General features: G+C 61.7%; 1 protein-coding gene across 1 annotated transcript in view; it reads right to left on the bottom strand.

Moving 5' to 3' along the window:
* The window catches only part of Prosap (SH3 and multiple ankyrin repeat domains prosap), a 105,434-nt gene extending 89,439 nt beyond the window's left edge, over positions 1-15,995 (bottom strand). Inside the window, exon 1 of the mRNA XM_037215379.1 lies at positions 15,858-15,995. The gene's annotated coding sequence lies outside the window, so the exon portion shown is untranslated. The remainder of the gene's footprint in view (positions 1-15,857) is intronic.
* Between the last annotated feature and the right edge of the window lie 271 nt (positions 15,996-16,266).

Below are 16,266 nucleotides of genomic sequence, written 5' to 3'. Positions count from 1 at the left end.
GCAATATATGTGCATGATGCACGACATGCTCCCATACGCTGGAAGGCGACACAAGCTGCAGCAGACTCATCCAGCACTGTCTTCCACATTGGCAGAGTGCCACGCGCCACGGCAGCAAGGCCGTGAGAGCCGGGTGTGGGAGCGTCCGACGGGGCTACGCGCGGGACCGGAAAACATCGTCACCGCTGCCGGCACGTGGTCCGCTGAAGACGGTCCGCTTAGAACGCTGCGGCTGGCTCGCGCCCGGCCTGCCCCTCAAGCCGCACCAGTTCAGCACAGGAATGTACTCAGAGTACGGCGACACTTCACAATTGATGGGCTTGGCCTTGTCCTTTCTGGCAGCGTGCTGCACAAGACAACAGACAACACGATACTGGTAATCAGGACGGGAAGGTAACTAAATTCGCGCCAGATGAATTGAGGTCAGGCGGGCGTGGTCTGGACATGTGGACGTTGGTCCATGACCTTGCCACGGCTGCGATAGCCGCTGTGTACCGAAGCCCGTGACATTTCGGAGATAATCATCAGAAACATGTGCAAAAAACTGATAGTTAAGCCAAGACAAAAGCATAGGCGAACGCACATTGTTTTCAGAAAGTGGTATGTAGCAATGCTTTGGAGGGCGCAAGAATTTCTTATTCGCGTACCGAAGGGCAACCAATAGGGGCCATAAATCTTATTTTTCTAAAACTCCGCTTTGTAAAGTTTCTTCGCTTTAAGAAATCCTCTTTCACATAAAAAAAATATTTGAAAACAAGTCTTTCACACGTAAAGATCTACGGTGCTGTCCCGCAAAAAAAAATGGAAGGGTAGAGAGGCGCCCAAAAAGTAATAGAACTCCTTTTGAAAACCAGTTCTAGCATGTATCCCTTGTGGTAATCTCATGCACGGAAATAGCGAGGGAAGAAGGGACGGGCAGTGTTCCCTGCCCCTCCGCTGCCAACTTAACTTTCAGCTAGTCACGTGTCTGTGGTACTCGAAACCGGCAGAAGACCTCGCATCCGATGATTATTTACCACCTGCAGTGGCAGGCCCATCAGACCGTGTTGATACATCTGTCGGGACGCATCGGTGCACACATAAGTCAGCACACACGCTGTCGATTTCGCTGTCTGGCCGTCCAGCCGGCCAGACAGAGCCGTGGTCGTCGATACGAGTGATGACGTCACCATGTCGGCTGTCTGTATCCGCTGTCGGCGTCCGCTGCCGGCGTGTCGGCTGTCGGTAACCGCTGTCGGCGCGCCGGCTGTCGGTGTGCGCTGTCTGCTGGTCGGCTGCGGCTCTGTTCGGCCGCCCCGCGCCCCGGCCCCTGGCCCCGCCCCACTCAGACTCGGCATCAGCCGCTCCGTCGCCGCTTCATTAATGTGTTTACACCGGCCGCATGAATTTACACTGAGTGGCTGGCCGACAGCGCGTCGCGACGCAGGGAACGGGCGCGAGCGGGCCGCGCGGGCCGCGCGGGCCGCTAACTGGCACACACGCAGACGCACGCGCGCACAGAGACACGCAGACAGACGCACGCCTCGACCACCACGGCGCCGGCCTGCCGCGGTCACCATCTGCATACGCGGGCCAGGCGCCTACGCTGTCCGAGCTCCGGTCGAGGGAGACCGGCCAGGTCATGGCGGTCACTACGAGGACCCCAAGGGATCCCAACGGGAGTGGCATTGCACGGCACCCGTGAGCATCCCGCACCACCTCGGGTGAAGCAAACCAAACTGACGCAACCGTAAGGAATCAGCCCTCGCTCAGCTCGACGCCCATCTTCCGCGAACCGCGCTCTTGCATCACGGCACAAGGGGGTTCTGGCCGGCCCACGGACCTGCGCGCTTCATGGGGGCGCGGGCAACACTCCAGCGCCAGTCCACACTCATCCCGCGCGTGACTGCAGAGAAGGTGACCTGCCCTGGTCCGCCGGGCGTGACCGCAGAGCAGGCGACCTGCCCTGGTCCGCCGGGCGCGACCGGGGGGCAGGTGACCTGCCTTGGTCTGGTCGTGCCGCGGCCGCGCTCCGGGCCGACCGGACGTCAGCGCGTCGCGGCTGCCGTGCGGCGCGCCGGGCCGAGCCGCCTGCTGGGAGGCGCCGAGAGCATCGTGTAACGACGCGGCTCCGCGCGCCAGATCTGGGTCGATTGGCCGAACCGGCGCAGCGGTCACGGCGGCCAGCCGTAAACACACGGCGGCCGAGCGGACAGGCGGACAAACGGACAGGCGGATAGGCGGACAGGGGGGACAGGGGACAGGAGAACGGAAGGACAGGGGGACAGGGGGACAGGGGAACAGGAGAAAAGGCGGACAGGCGGACAGGCGAACAGGCGGACAGGCGCACCGGCGGACAGGGGGACAGATGGACAGCGGACAGGCGGACAGAGATCAGATGAGCGGACAGCCCGACAGGCCAAAAAAAGACCAGAAAAAAACGGCGGACTGACGGAGACCAGAACTCCCAATATCGGCGTGTAGCTGGCCAGCAAACTACGTGCCGGTACCCAAGAGACTCCGAGGTGGAAAACATGGGGTGATCAGAGGAGCGCGAGCGTGCGACCCAGCATGCCCGGGCTGCAGCAGGTTCAGCGACGCAACGGTCTCGGCATCATTAGACCAGGCCGTAAACAAACTGCGGTCCGGCATGACCGCCGACCACGTTATTAATACATCAGGCCGGCGGCATGACCCGGATGTGGCCGCACGCTGGCGCGGCGGCGTCGCGCCTCGCTCCCAGTCCACAACACCTGGTCACCGGGACAGGGGCCCGGGCGCGGCGGATACCCCGCTTCCGCCGCCCGCTTCCACCGCCGCAGGCGATGGCGATGGCGATGGCCCGTCGGTAGTCGCGCCGCACTCGGCATTCTCCGCCCGACCATAGACATTCCTTCCGTCCGGCTACCGCACTCACGCCTGCCCGACGGTGGCCTGTTCGGGTCTGGTCTGCCCGGTGATGGCCTGTTAAGGGTCTGGTCTGCTCAGGGTCTGGTCTGCTCAGGGTCGGGTCCGCTCAGGGTCGGGTCTGCTCGGGGTCTGGTTTGCTCAGGTGGCGGCGGTGAGGACGTCGGCACAGCGGGGTGACGCCCGGCAGACGCCCGGGCGCGCTCGACAGCCCGTCTGCCGGTCGGCCAAACACGGACCGCGCCGGAACGCGGAAGCGCTCGGCCGCCCGGTGAGGCGGTGGAGGTGGGGAGGTGGGAGGTGGAGAGGTGGGGAGGTGGGGAGATGGGAGGTGGAGAGGTGAGGAGGTGGGAGGTGGGGAGATTGGGAGGAAGCGAGGTGGAAATGTGGGGAGGTGGAGAGGTGGCGAGGTGGGAGGTGGTGAGGTGGTGAGGTGGGGAGGTGGGGAGGTGAGGAGGTGGTGAGGTGGGGAGGTGGGGAGGTGGAGAGGTGGAGAGGTGGTGAAGTGGGGAGGTGGGAGGTGGAGAGGTGAGGAGGTGGGAGGTGGGGAGATTGGGAGGAAGCGAGTTGGAGATGTGGGGAGGTGGAGAGGTGGTGAATCCTGCACCCTGCAAAATTAGAGAGGTGGGGAGGTGGGAGGGCGGAGAGGTGAGGAGGCAGAAAGGTCTAGAGGTGAAGAGGTGGAGAGGTGGGGAAGTGGGGAGGTGGTAAAATAGGGAGGTGGGGTAGCGGAGAGGTGAGGAGGTGGGAAGATGGCGAGTTGGAGAGGTGGAGAGGTGGAGAAGTGGAAAGGTGGGGAGGGGGACGTGGGACGTGGAGAGGTGGAGACGTGGGAGGCGAGGAGACGGCGAGAGAGGCGAGATGGTGACAAGGTGGGGAGGTAGCGAGGCGGCAAGGGACGAGACAGGGAGGCGTGGACTTGGTAGGTGAATGTGCAGCCTGAGCTATCACAGGAGGCGGGAGGCGGACTGAGTTGTGAAATGGGACGACAGAGAAACATATTGCGAAACAGAGGGAGGTGACCGGGTGATAAGGGCAATGGACGGCGATCGGAGAATATGTACTTTAGACGCTGGAGTGGGAGCCCAGTCCGCTCCAGGCAGCAGAAGTGAAGACATGACAATGCGACGGATACGTGAGCACCGATGCTGATGCCGATGCAGATGCAGATGCCGATGCGACGGATACGTGAGCGCCGTAACCAACCCAGCTGGCAACCGAACTTCGTGGTGCAAGGGAGCGCAAACACCCTATTGCAAATGTTGTTTACTGTTAGTTTGATACGAAGCGCTAACAAACCAAACGGTAACGAATTTGTCACGACTAACGGATTTTGTGACGAGATGCATCGGCAAAATATGCATCGCGATAGCAAGTATCTTGACCTTGACCACATCATCATTTTGACCTTGAAGGCAGGGTGGTCATGTGAGCGGCGAGCAACTCCCGCTCGGAATAACTGCAGCAAGCCTGGTGGTCTCCTGACACTGCCTGTTCAGAAAACGCAGCGGTATCCCGCGATGGTTAGTACAGCTGATGGCTTATCTGAAACCCGGCGACGGAGCCTCCCTCCCGCCTTTCAACAGGTCTGGCTATGAGAAATGGCAGCCATCTGTAGGAGCCGACAGGCCGCCTGGCGGTGCCTGCGGGGGTCCCGAGTCGCTCCGAGGCACGAGGGCGACAGCCACCCAGCTGGCGGGCCATCCCGTCGGCGGGTCACCGCCGCCAGCCCTGCCAACTCTGCCACAAGCCACCCCTGCCCCGAGTCCGTGGCCCGTGACGCCAGCTCAGCCCAGGTGCGGCTGACGTATGCGGTGCACGTGGTCGCTGGGCCGCGCGGGGTCGCGCGGCACGGAGCGTCGCCGCGACCGCCGCGGCCGGGCCAATCTCCCGGCTCCGTCGGCAGAGCCGGCCGTCGTCCCGCCGAGCCGCTTCCTGAAACACCGCAGCCGAATCGGAGCACTCCCACGGCAACTGAGACAGCGCGGCCTGGAGTGTCGCCGGGGCGTCGCTTCTGGGTTTGATGGCGTCACAGACCGGCCTCCAGACCGGGTAGCTGACCAGCGATCACGTGACCGAGAACCAGCCGCCAGCTGAGACCGACAGTGCTGATTATGGAGGACTCGTTCCGTGGCTTCAGCCCAGACGGTGCACGCCATTATCGAGAGCTCATTCTGTGGCTTTGGCCAGATCGCACACGCCGAAGGCCGGTCGAGCAATGATAGATCAGTGGCCATTGCCGCCAGTGACCGGTGACCAGCGACCGGTGCCCGTCGCCGTCCACCGTCCGCCGAACGGTAGCGATCAGCCCCCACGCCCATCGCGCGCCCCCACCTCCAGGGCCGCCGCCAGCTCGGGCGGTCGTTACGGCACGTGACGGCACGAGACATTCCATCGCGGTGGCGCCGCGGGCGACCCGGTCCAATTCGGAGCCAGGTCCGCCGCCGCTGCCGCGCGGCCGCTCCCTCCGCCAGGGGGCGCGCGCCGTCAGGACGCCGCTGCGGAGGGGCGGGCCGCCGGCCGGGCCTTATCGCGGGCCGGTTGCCCCCCACGCGCCGAAGCCGAGCCGGGAGGATCATCGAGTCCTCTTGGCTGCCGGACCAGCCGCCGCCCGGGAAGGAGGCGACGGCAGAGATACCGAGCTGGCGTGCTGCCAGCCCGGCCAGGGCCATATACGGCGGAAGATAACGCGATTAGTGGCTGAGCGGTGGCCTTGCAGCAGTCAGCCGCGCCGTGCAGGCCTCATGGGGGAAGGACGGCACGTCGATAACATCAAAATAAATATGGACTCGTATTACCGGGCTTTAACAATGGGTCGGTTTGATTCGGTGACGAATCCTTTCTCACTAAGCCGAGGTATGTGCATCTGAAGGAAAGCCAATCTTTTTTTTACACTTTCCTCCTTTTAAACGCAAGACTGTTATTCTGACCCGGTCCGCGGCGTGTAGACAATATGGGTATTGCCGGGGTGAGAAGACTGCTACCACATAGTATATCACATAGTATACCATGCCATGGTATGGCCACATAGAATACCAGACATGGGGCCGGGACGCACACTTAGTGGCGGCCTGGTGGCAATGCGTTCCCCCTCCCGGTCGGCGGCCCGGTGTCACCGTGTTCTCCCTCTCGGTCGACGGCCCAGTGTTATTGTTCTCCCTCTCGGTCGGCGGCTCGATGTCATCGTGTCTCCCTCTCGGTCGGCGACTCGGAGCGCCGTGTTCTATCCTGGTTGGCGGCACCGTGTTCTTCCCCGTCAGCGGTGCCGTGTCTCCCCGGTCGGCGGCACCGTGTTCTCCCTGGTCGGCAGCCGTGTTCTCCCTGGTCGGCGACGCTGTGTTCTCCCTTGGTCGGCAGCGCCGTGCTCTCCCCGGCTGGCGGCGTCGTGTTCTCTCCGGTCGGCGGCGCCGTGTTCCCTCCCAGTTGGCGGTCGGCGGCGCCGTGTTTCCCCCAGTCGGCGGCGCCGTGTTCTCTCCCGGTCGGCGGTCGGCGGACCCGTGTTCTCTCCCGGTCGACAGCGCCGGGCCGGGCGGCTCGACCCGACAGACCGGTGACCCGGAGTCCCAGCAGTGCACGCTGACCTATATCGCGCGGAGGCCGGGCCGGGTCGGGCCGGCTCCGCGCGCGCGGCGCCGGCTGCCGGCCGCGGCCACTCCAGCTCCGGCGGCGCCGCGCCCTCGGCACTGCTTTCGTGACGCCGAACAGGACCGGTGAGGGGAGGGGGGCGGGCAAGCAGGAGAGCTGAGTCAGGCGCCGACGCTGACGCACTGTTCGCCAGTTGCGAAGTGGGGGGGTGATCTTGTTAAATTGGAGCTTGGAGGCCGTCGGTTCGAGGTCGTACGTCAGGTAAGTACCGATAGTCAATTAAACGGCAAGAGCGCAGGGCATGCCGGGCGGTTACACACACGGCGGCTAAACGAGCGCTCGGCGATTGGCAGTGTGGACACAGACGCCCCCTCGCGATGAAAGCGGGCATGGCCGCGGCTCACGCACCTCCCAGTGGGCGCTGACGCCGCCTGGGCGGCCGCCTCCCGCGTGTAATCAGAGACCCACTAACGAATGGGTGGGCCTTATTAAGCAAATGCGCGGCGCGACGGGCGACGCCCGGGGCCGGGGCCGGGGCAGGGGCCGGGGCCGGGGCCGCGCGACACGCGTGACCCGCACGCTCAGCGCGGCGCCGGTCCGTCTCTGCCGCCGTCGCTGCCGACGGAGAAGGACGAGCCGTGCCCGTCGGCCCCAGCCGGCTGACGCGCCGAGGAGGCGGGGGTTCGCGAGAGACGTCGGCCAGCAGCGGGACACGCCGAGAGAGAGCGACCGCGCGCCTGAGCTGCGGCCGCTGGCGGCGAGTCGAAATCAGTGAAGTTCTTCGCCGCTCGAATACGCGGCCGTGCAGCCTAGCGGTCAGCTGGCCAACCCAGCAGACAGCGCGCCAGCCCAGCAGACCGCACGCCAGCCCAGCAGACAGCACGCCATTCCAGCAGACAGCACGCCAGCCAAAAGATAGCACGGCAGCCCAGCAGACAGCACGCCAGCCCAGCAGACAGTACGCCAGCCCAGCAGGATAGCATACCAACCCAGCGGTCAGCACGCCAGCCCAGCAGACAGCACGCCAGCCCAGCAGACAGTACGCCAGCCCAGCAGATAGCACGCCAGTCCAGTGGTCAGCATCCCAGCCCAGCAGACAAGCAGCGCCGGCCAGCGGTGCCGACAGCAGGCCAGACGCCGCAGCAGGCGCGGCGTCCCCGGTGGCCGGGCGCGGGCGCTTTATCGGCCGGCCGTAATGGCCTGATGGGCCGATGGCCGCCGTCAGCCCATCGCCGCGTCACTGCACGGCGCGGCGCTGCTTACGCCGACCGCAGCCAGATCACCGCAGCGGCGGCTCGGATGCGGCGCTGCTTATGGGGGCTCTTAGCGAAATCACCGGCCCGGGCGGCCCGGCAAGCACGAGGCTGCGGCCGGCGCCGCCAGACACAGGTGAAGGCCACGTCAGACCGGCAGCACATTGACATGAGCCCGGGATTAGTGACCGGCGGTTCGTCGATTCACTCGACGTTGGAAAGCTATAGCTAGCTCGGGAGAAAAGCATCGTCTCCTTCCAGGACTCGCCCCAGTGATATGCTGTGGTCGGCGATCAGTTAAGTAAACGTCGCTGTTATGGGTGACCGCCTGCAGGATTGTGGTACGACTAAACCATTTCGCGTTTCGCGAATAACTCCCGAACCGTTTCGGTGAGGTGAAAAATTACAGTATCTAAGAGGTGATCAGGTCCGCAGCCGATAGCTGACCAATCCGACACATTTTGAAGGAAAACAAAACACATGTTATGTGAGACCACGTCATCAATGCAGGTTCGCACAGAGATATTTGTCTTTACGCGCAGTAATTCCTACAAAACATTTATGTGAGACCACGTTATCAATGAGGGTTAGCGCGGAGATATTTATCTTTATACGCAGTAATTCCTTATTTCCTTCCTTGTCTTGGACAATGTGATGAAATTTACCCCCCTGGTTTAAGTGAGTTTGTCAGGGTCGTTAACCATCCAGAATGATGCAGCTACTGGTTTGATTGTTTGCCAGTCGAGGTCAGTTACACTATTTCAGGTAACACCAGATCATCACAACGCGGTGAGAGGTCAACTCATAAGTGTCGAATTTGAATGATCTGTTACGTCCGTATTGCCCATCACCCTATCGCTGCCGCTATTGTGATATATTCCGTATACATGGCATATTCTCAAATTAATTATTCATGCATTGTAAGAGAAACGGCATTGCGGGGAAATCATCCGTGATGGGGCGAGCTGCCCTTGACCCGACACGATCCTGAACTGACGTGACACTGACCTTTGTTAACATCATGGTATGACTGTCAAGATTATCACGCTACTTACTGTGAGTGGTAGGAAGACCGTGAAATCTTTGGAAAACTTGAGAGACTTGAAAGGCGTTTTTTATGATCATGCTTTATTCAATCCAGCGGTCGCGGGAGACAAGATACCATTGGTGGCGCCGGAATACAATGGTGAGATATGACAGGAACGTCACAATCCGTTAGCTTAAACCCAAAACATTCAGACGACGTTCTAGCGTTAAAACAAAACAAAAACAAAAACATCGAATCAATTCAGAATGTCTGGCCAGATCGAAATAATCTAAGTCAATAACAAGCGGTCCGGCTCAGAAAAGCAAGCAGGAATCGCGGCACTGTCGCATTGTCTCACGCAATCCACCAAGATGCAAGCCACAGAAAAAGCACTATGGCCACGGCATTAACGGGCAGGTTTTCGGCTCGGCTCGGCTGATGGAATGCTCCGCAGCCGGCCGGCTGCGGTGGTCGCCAGCCCCGGCCGTGTGACGAGCCAGTACTAATGGCCGGCGGCGGGTCGGCACCGGAACCGCCGGTGGCTGTCTAAAGCGCTCACTTTCAGGCGTCCGCGTCGCCGTGTCGCTTCCGGTCGAGGCGGTGGATCTGGGTAGTGGATCTGGGCGGTGGATCTGGGCGGGGGATCTGGGTGGTGGATCTGGGCAGAGGATCTGGGCGTAGGATCTGGACAGTGGATCTGAGCGGAGGATCTGAACAGTGGATCTGGGCAATGGATCTGGGTGGTGGATCTGGGCAGAGGGTCTGGGCGGAGGATCTGGACAGTGGATCTGAGCGGAGGATCTGGGTGGTTGATCTGAGTAGTGGATCTGGGCAATGGATCTGGGCGGTGGATCTGGGCGGTGGATCTGGGCGGAGGATTGCGACGGCGAGCCCGCGGTTTACACAGCTGGACCCAGGTCGCCACTTGCCCCGTGGCCGGCGGCCCACAAACACACGTCTGGTCACACTGTCTGGCCTGCCACAGCTGGCCAAATGGCTGGCCACAATCATCAGGGCCCAGGTCGACCGAGATCTCCCAGTTTGGGCAGCCGTTTAGCCCGCAGCGCCGTGTGCAGCGACTACAAAATGCACGCGGCGCCGAGGAACCAAGAAGTGGAATCAGATGAACGACCGGACAACAGGCATGAAATGAGAAACAAGAATATATGACTGGCCTTGGTGTCCACCAGAAATGTGGCGGCAAGAGAAGCCCGCACTTTGATTACGCACTTGATCTCCGGACCCGGTTTCAACGCCGGTCCGACCGACGCACGAGAAGCCGTCTCATTGGACCGAACCAGCAACTCATGCGTCGAGTTCGGGCTATTTGTTAGGCGGCGCAGCGAGCGAGAGCAGATAATGACCGCCCGCCGCTGAGACCATGACGTGATGGAAACTCCAACAACAGCGACTAACGGTCGCCGCAGGATTTAGGAGCGCCCGGACGAAAGACGGCCACGATATACCGGCGCATCGTGGCCCACGGCCCGCAGATAAAGACGCCGCGATCGTTTGTGTCTCTGTGACTCGGGACAATCACACCCCGGCCGCAGCTCGGTCGACGACTCCTAAATTCCGGACGCATGGCCGCCCAGCCGAGACGCACCCCACAGTGCCGACAGCGCGTCGTCGGGCTGACGACCACAGCGCGGTCCGAGCCCGCCGCTCCCTCCGCGTTGTCGCCGCCGAGCGCGACGGGACGAGGCGCCGCCGCCTGCTCGCTCGCTCGTCGTCGCCGTCGTCGTCGTCGGTGGCGGCGGCGGCGGCGCGCCGCCCCGCCGACCGGTCGGTCGTCGGTGTCAACAGCCGTCGACACCGACGGAAGCGGAACCGGCGGCGGCGCGTGAGTGAGTGAAAATAGCTCGGCCGGGGCGGGGTGGGGTGGGGAGGGGCGGCACCGGCCGCGGGTGGGCGAGCCCCCTCTCTCCGAAGGCCGGCAGGAGGAGGGACCTCCTTCCCGCGGCGCCGGCTCGGCCGCCGCTCTCGTCAACGGTCCATGACGTTAGCCGGCACCCTCTGCGTGTGACAATCTGCCGGCTCCACCGGTCCGCAGCGACCCAAGCGTGCATTTTCCTGTAGGGGAGGCGGAGTGGGCCGCTCCGACCAGTCGCTCCAACCCGAGATGGAAGACAGCCGAGTCAGCGACCGGCGGCTGCACGAAATCGCTCGGAGCTTGCCGGCACGGGACGGCCGGGCACGTGGCGCGCGCCCGAAGCCCCACGAAGGACGGTCGAAGGGCAAGTCTGCATGGGGAGGGAGGGAGGATCCGGCGGGCGGGCGGCGAGCGGACGGACGGACGGACGGAAGAAGCGGCCGGAAGACATTCCCGCTGCCGGCATCGATGTTGATATGACGGGTAACCCCTGGCTGAATGTGAACACAGCCAGAGCGATCAACACGATACAGTATCTAGCATGCCGTTGATAGGCGAGCGACGAACTCACTCTGTGCCAGCTTTGGTTGCCTGTTCAGATTGCATCGCCTTTCAATTCTTCAGATATTGGACCCCACGGACAGAGGGCTTGGTGTTGTTTGAACGATGCTCTTATGTTTTAATGATGACTTCTGAATCGGTTTGGTGCTGTGTGAAATCTGGCGCCCAGTGCCCGGAGTTCTTGCAGGTCACCTGAATGCCTCTAAATAACCTTGCAACCAACTGTATGTAAATCACCTGTTAAGCGAGCATTTCCAAGTCCACCAGATTAAGGCCGGAGACCATTTCGATGAAATCATGACCGATACGTGGCACACCCGACAGGATTTTCGAGAATGATCAGTTGTCCGAAGGCCTGTAAGTTCCCATCACCTTGAATTCTGCCCGGATTACCACGGCTCTACAGCGTTCTTGGCCTAAAGCTCATCAACAGCGCCTGGCACCCGAGCCGGGATGCCACGTGAGCGTTCTGGCCGCGGTCGACTGAGCCGCGGGGCCTCTGCTCCAGCCGGCCGGTCCACCAGCTGGGACGCGTCGGGCGCGTCCACGCCCCTCGCGCGGCGCCACGCCGCCGGCTGTGACCCAAGGTCACGCCAGGTGGACACGCCACACGGGGCCGGAAGACGCGCCGCGTCTCGCCAGCCGCGCCAGCCATTAGCGGCGCCAGCTGGCCTGAGTCAACGGCCACGCACTCCCCTGAGTCACGGCTGCGAACGCGGGGTTCAGCCCGGGGACGAGACTGGCAGCAGCACGGGGCCAGCGGTCAAGACCAAGCTGGCAGGCAGATGCCGAGGGGCCGTGGCCAGCAGCCGGGGCCAGCGGACTGGTCCCGTGGAGTCGCGGCCAAGAGGAGAGGCCCTTATCACAGCTCAGGAGCCCCACGGAGCTGCGGTCAGCATCCAGGGCCCTGCCGAGTCTATGGGGCCAATGGCAGAGACAGGTGCCAGGTCGGCCTCATGGAGCACGCCTAGGAGCCATGACCTAGGCACACCTAGGCACTTACGTCACGGCTCATGTCGGCCGCATTCTGGCCGGAACAATCGCGAAAATTAGCACACAACAAAGCGCACGCGTGGCGAGCTCCCGCAGGAAGTACTTCCCGCCGTCTTCTAAATGAAGTTCATGCGTACGCCGCCATCCGATAACTCTCCACGGGGCACGGTAAGCAGCTTCTGGCTGTTGTCTGGTGATTGTTCCGATCGATTTGACGGCTGAATTCGCTGCTCACCGGAACCGTGGCTCATTAAACCCGCATGTGGCTATCTTATCGCAGACGTTACAGCAGGACCACGGGCGAAATCTGCTCCACTTTGAAAAGGCTGCTAAACAATGGCGCCCGCGAACAGTGAGTGCGAGGTTACACCAGATGACTCGCAAGTGTTTTTCTCGCGGACGATCGCGTCGCCTTCTGGCGATGTCGGAGACGCCACAGGCGGACAGCGAGGGACAGCTCTGTCTGGACGCAACGCAGCTCTCCCACAGAAATGATGCGCTGAAAGGGTATACTTCCGTTTGATAGCGCTGATGACTACTGACCACACCTCACAGGGCAGGACGAATGCTGCTGGCACAAGTTCGGAGCCAATTAACTTCTGTCATAATACAGTAAGATGCGAGGTTAATCATCAAATAGATGTTGCCGAGATGCTGCTAAGTCTCCGACTGGAAGTCTCATGAAAATCAGCGTTGAAATGGCGATACCAGTGCGCATGGTTGAGGCGTGGGCGTATTCAAGCACCAGCCTTTGTGCTAGTTGATCTGGGCGTGTGTTTTGTCCACATCAGATAGTATCAAGGCGTATCACACGCCAGCGACATTGTTGGGGTCCCAGCAATCTTGCGAGTGATATCACGCCCTTGGCGGACTGCAGGGAACTGGGCGGGGAAAATGGCTCCAAGAGGAGCAGATCCGTTGCGCAGATCCGGCGCCGTGGACACACGGTTGCACTTTTGAACTCGTTTGAATTTGAGAAGCCATGGTTATCTGTCGTGCACAAACATGACCATGTTGTCCTAAACTAACTTTGCAAACATTTGACAAGCCCTTAGAAGCATTTTTCGTTAGATATGCTAACGGTGTGCCGGTCCACTGGTGCCACCGCGGCGCCTCCTTTCCTGTCCCGTCAGGCTCCCGTATCCCCCAGAAAACCCCGCTGCAAGCCGCCTTAACCTTGTAGCCCCTGCCTGCTCAGGCCTCCTGAGCTACATCAGAAGCGCCGTGCGTCGGAGCACATTCAGTCGGCCGCTACCATTGCACCACAGTTCGGGGAGCGTTCAGGTCCGGGTCAGCGGCAAGGCTCTCGCAAGGTCGCTGCGCCGGCCACCGGGTCAGGCCAGCAGTTACCTCACCCCGTCGGCGTCCAGGCTGAAGACGGACGGCTACTGCAGAGCCGGCCCGGGCGTTGCGTAAGCAGCGCACCGTGAGACGACGTGAGCAACAGCTGAAGGAAAACACGTGGTGGATGCGTCCCCCGCGGGAGCAGGGCTCAACACCGAGCTGCCCACGTGCTCCAGCCGTAGCGGATCATCGCTATGTTGCCCGCTTCGGCCCAGTCCGCGCGGCGCACGTGACGCGTGATAGCCGGATCACGCCCTCCTCGGGTCACGCACGTCATCACTGCCCCGGGCTCGCTGCCACACCCCCCCCCCCTCACCTCCTCTCAACGTCACGTGCTCGATAGCACCGGCCGGTGACCTTTGCCCCTCCCCACGCCTCGCCGTCCGATCAGGCCCGGTCTCCGGTGGCCGCGCCTCCGGTGCACGCAGACGCTCGGGCGGGGTCGACGCTCGCGACGGTCCCCGTCGCCGCCGTCGCGCCGCCGCAGCACGCGACCGTCGGGGACGATTTCCCCGATCACGTGCGGGGCTGGCCGCGCCGAGGCGTCAGCACCGGCGGGCACGGCTGGCCGCCGCCCATCGCTCCAGCTGACGGTGTTAAACCACGGCAGCGAACGTGCCTCAGTCGCCGAGAGTCGCTCTCGTAAACGCCGCGGGGTGCTGACTGCCGAGGAGGCGCCATTTCAGCAGTTCGCGGGGAATCTTCGGAATGTCTTATGACAAACGCCCCGTACAGAACTGGGACACGGCAGAGAACGTCACGCAGAGCCGTAGCGCACGTGTACGTGAACAGTGTACACCTGTGCCGCCCGAAAGCCCCGTAACTCCCCTCCTCCCGGCACCTGTCAAACAGGGACCCCCCGCCGATCGATAACGGGGCATGAGTAATGGCTGCAAACTCACCCTTTGAGCGGTTCACCGGCACAGCGGAGCGGAAAATCAGAGCGCGGTGAATGATCAAAAGCACGCGCTGCGAACGGACCGGACCCCTGCGAATCAGAATATGACGACCGTGTCCGGCAGCGGGGGGTGGGGTGGGTGACGTCATGTGGTGTGGTATACCACGTACAGGGCGGGAAAACGACGCTGCTGTCGTTTATCCAGTTCTAGATCACAGGCAGCCAAGGGCTCATTAATGACACCCATGCTATACCCAGAGCCGGAGTTCGACAGTTTAGTGAGGTAAATGTGTTCCGTGCGGTAAAAGTGGCCGCAAGACGTGCGGCGTTAGCATAACAAGCACCGGCTAAAAAACGGGTGAGAGGCGAACAAGGCCACATTGATGGCCAAATGATGGCGAGTTGTCACGAACTGCTCGCATAAGCTTATCGACGTTATGTTTAGAATTTGCTTATCTGCATGGAGATGATCGTAAATCCTGGAATAAAGCACGTAAGTAGGCAAATGATACCAAGCATTGTTCGGAAAACTGAGCGCTATTCAATAATGCTACGACGCAGGCAAATCAGATTGTGTTCCAGTGTCAACGGGGAGTGTTCGTCTTCCCCCGGCGGCCCCTGTCATTGGCCCTCTCATGTCAGCTGACGACATGCCCCGAGGGCACGCCAGTCGTGGGGACCGCAGCGAACAGTTCTTGCACCGTCGCCCAGGGCCGAGTCACGGCACGCGAGACCACTAAACGCCCTCAGCACGAGCTCGGCCGCCGGCCAGCCGGACTGGCCAGGCACCGGACTCGTCCACCGCTGTGGAATGTGGATCCGCCGTACGAGCGTGCTTCTGCCACGAGAGCCGTGCCGGCCCCGTCTTCCACCGTTCGGCCGCAGTGGGACGAGAGCCGACCGGGCACTCTCGAGACCGGCCGCAGGATACCAGAGGTCAAGCGCTGTGACCCCGGCACGGCAGCAATGTCACGGCCGTGCGCCTCACAATGTCCCGGTGGCGGACCCACGTGACGCGTCACAATGCATAGCGGACCTGCGAGAGGCTGCATTCCTCACAGGCTGCCGGACGGCGGTGGTAAATGACGCTGCACGGAAGTACGCGCTACCGGGCGATTACACTCGCGGTTCGTTCTGATCTTACATAGATACGATTCAAAAGCACAAATGGCCTTAAACGGTAAAAACGAAAACTGGATTGAAGCACATAAGTTGAGGGAATGACAACGGGATGGCGGTCATTCTAAATGTATTTGGAGGACGTACACAACAAGGTCGATACGATAAAATATCGTTTGCTTTGCCGGGCAGATACATTGCTTAGGACTTACGCCTACCCCACACATCCCTCCTCGGATGCTTGAGATCAGGAGGCAAGAACATGTGGATGAATTCTGAAGTCCCAAACGAGCAGCGCATAGCTGGCAGGTGCCTTACCTGATTCAGATCCGATCCAGAGCCCGCGGGGCCGGTTCGCTGCCGTGCGGACCCCGGTCGCGAGGAGCTCGCAACGTCTGTTCGTCAGCCGCGCTCAGCACGGGTCAGTCACGGGTGTTCCCCAGAGCACCGGGATCACAGAGCACACGTGCGGCGCCGCACGTGCACCGCCTCCTCCCTCGCCAGACACCGCGGCCACCACAGCGACCGACGGCTTCACCGGCCGCGGCGGCCAGCGCAGGCCACCCGCCCGCAGCGCCCCAGCCCACTTGGACAGATCTTATTTTGGCGGCAAGACGGCGACACGGGACAGCACAAACAAGTCACATAAATAAGCATCAAGTGAATGAACATTGTGCTTGGGCTCTTCTTCGAGCGGAAGGAATGTCAGCTAAACAATTTCTCAGGC

The sequence above is a fragment of the Pollicipes pollicipes genome, unplaced genomic scaffold (genome assembly GCF_011947565.3).
Source record: "Pollicipes pollicipes isolate AB1234 unplaced genomic scaffold, Ppol_2.1 Scaffold_3447;HRSCAF=4054_pilon_pilon_pilon, whole genome shotgun sequence".
Classification (NCBI taxonomy): domain Eukaryota; kingdom Metazoa; phylum Arthropoda; class Thecostraca; order Pollicipedomorpha; family Pollicipedidae; genus Pollicipes; species Pollicipes pollicipes.
This window is presented reverse-complemented; position numbering and strand designations above follow the sequence as displayed.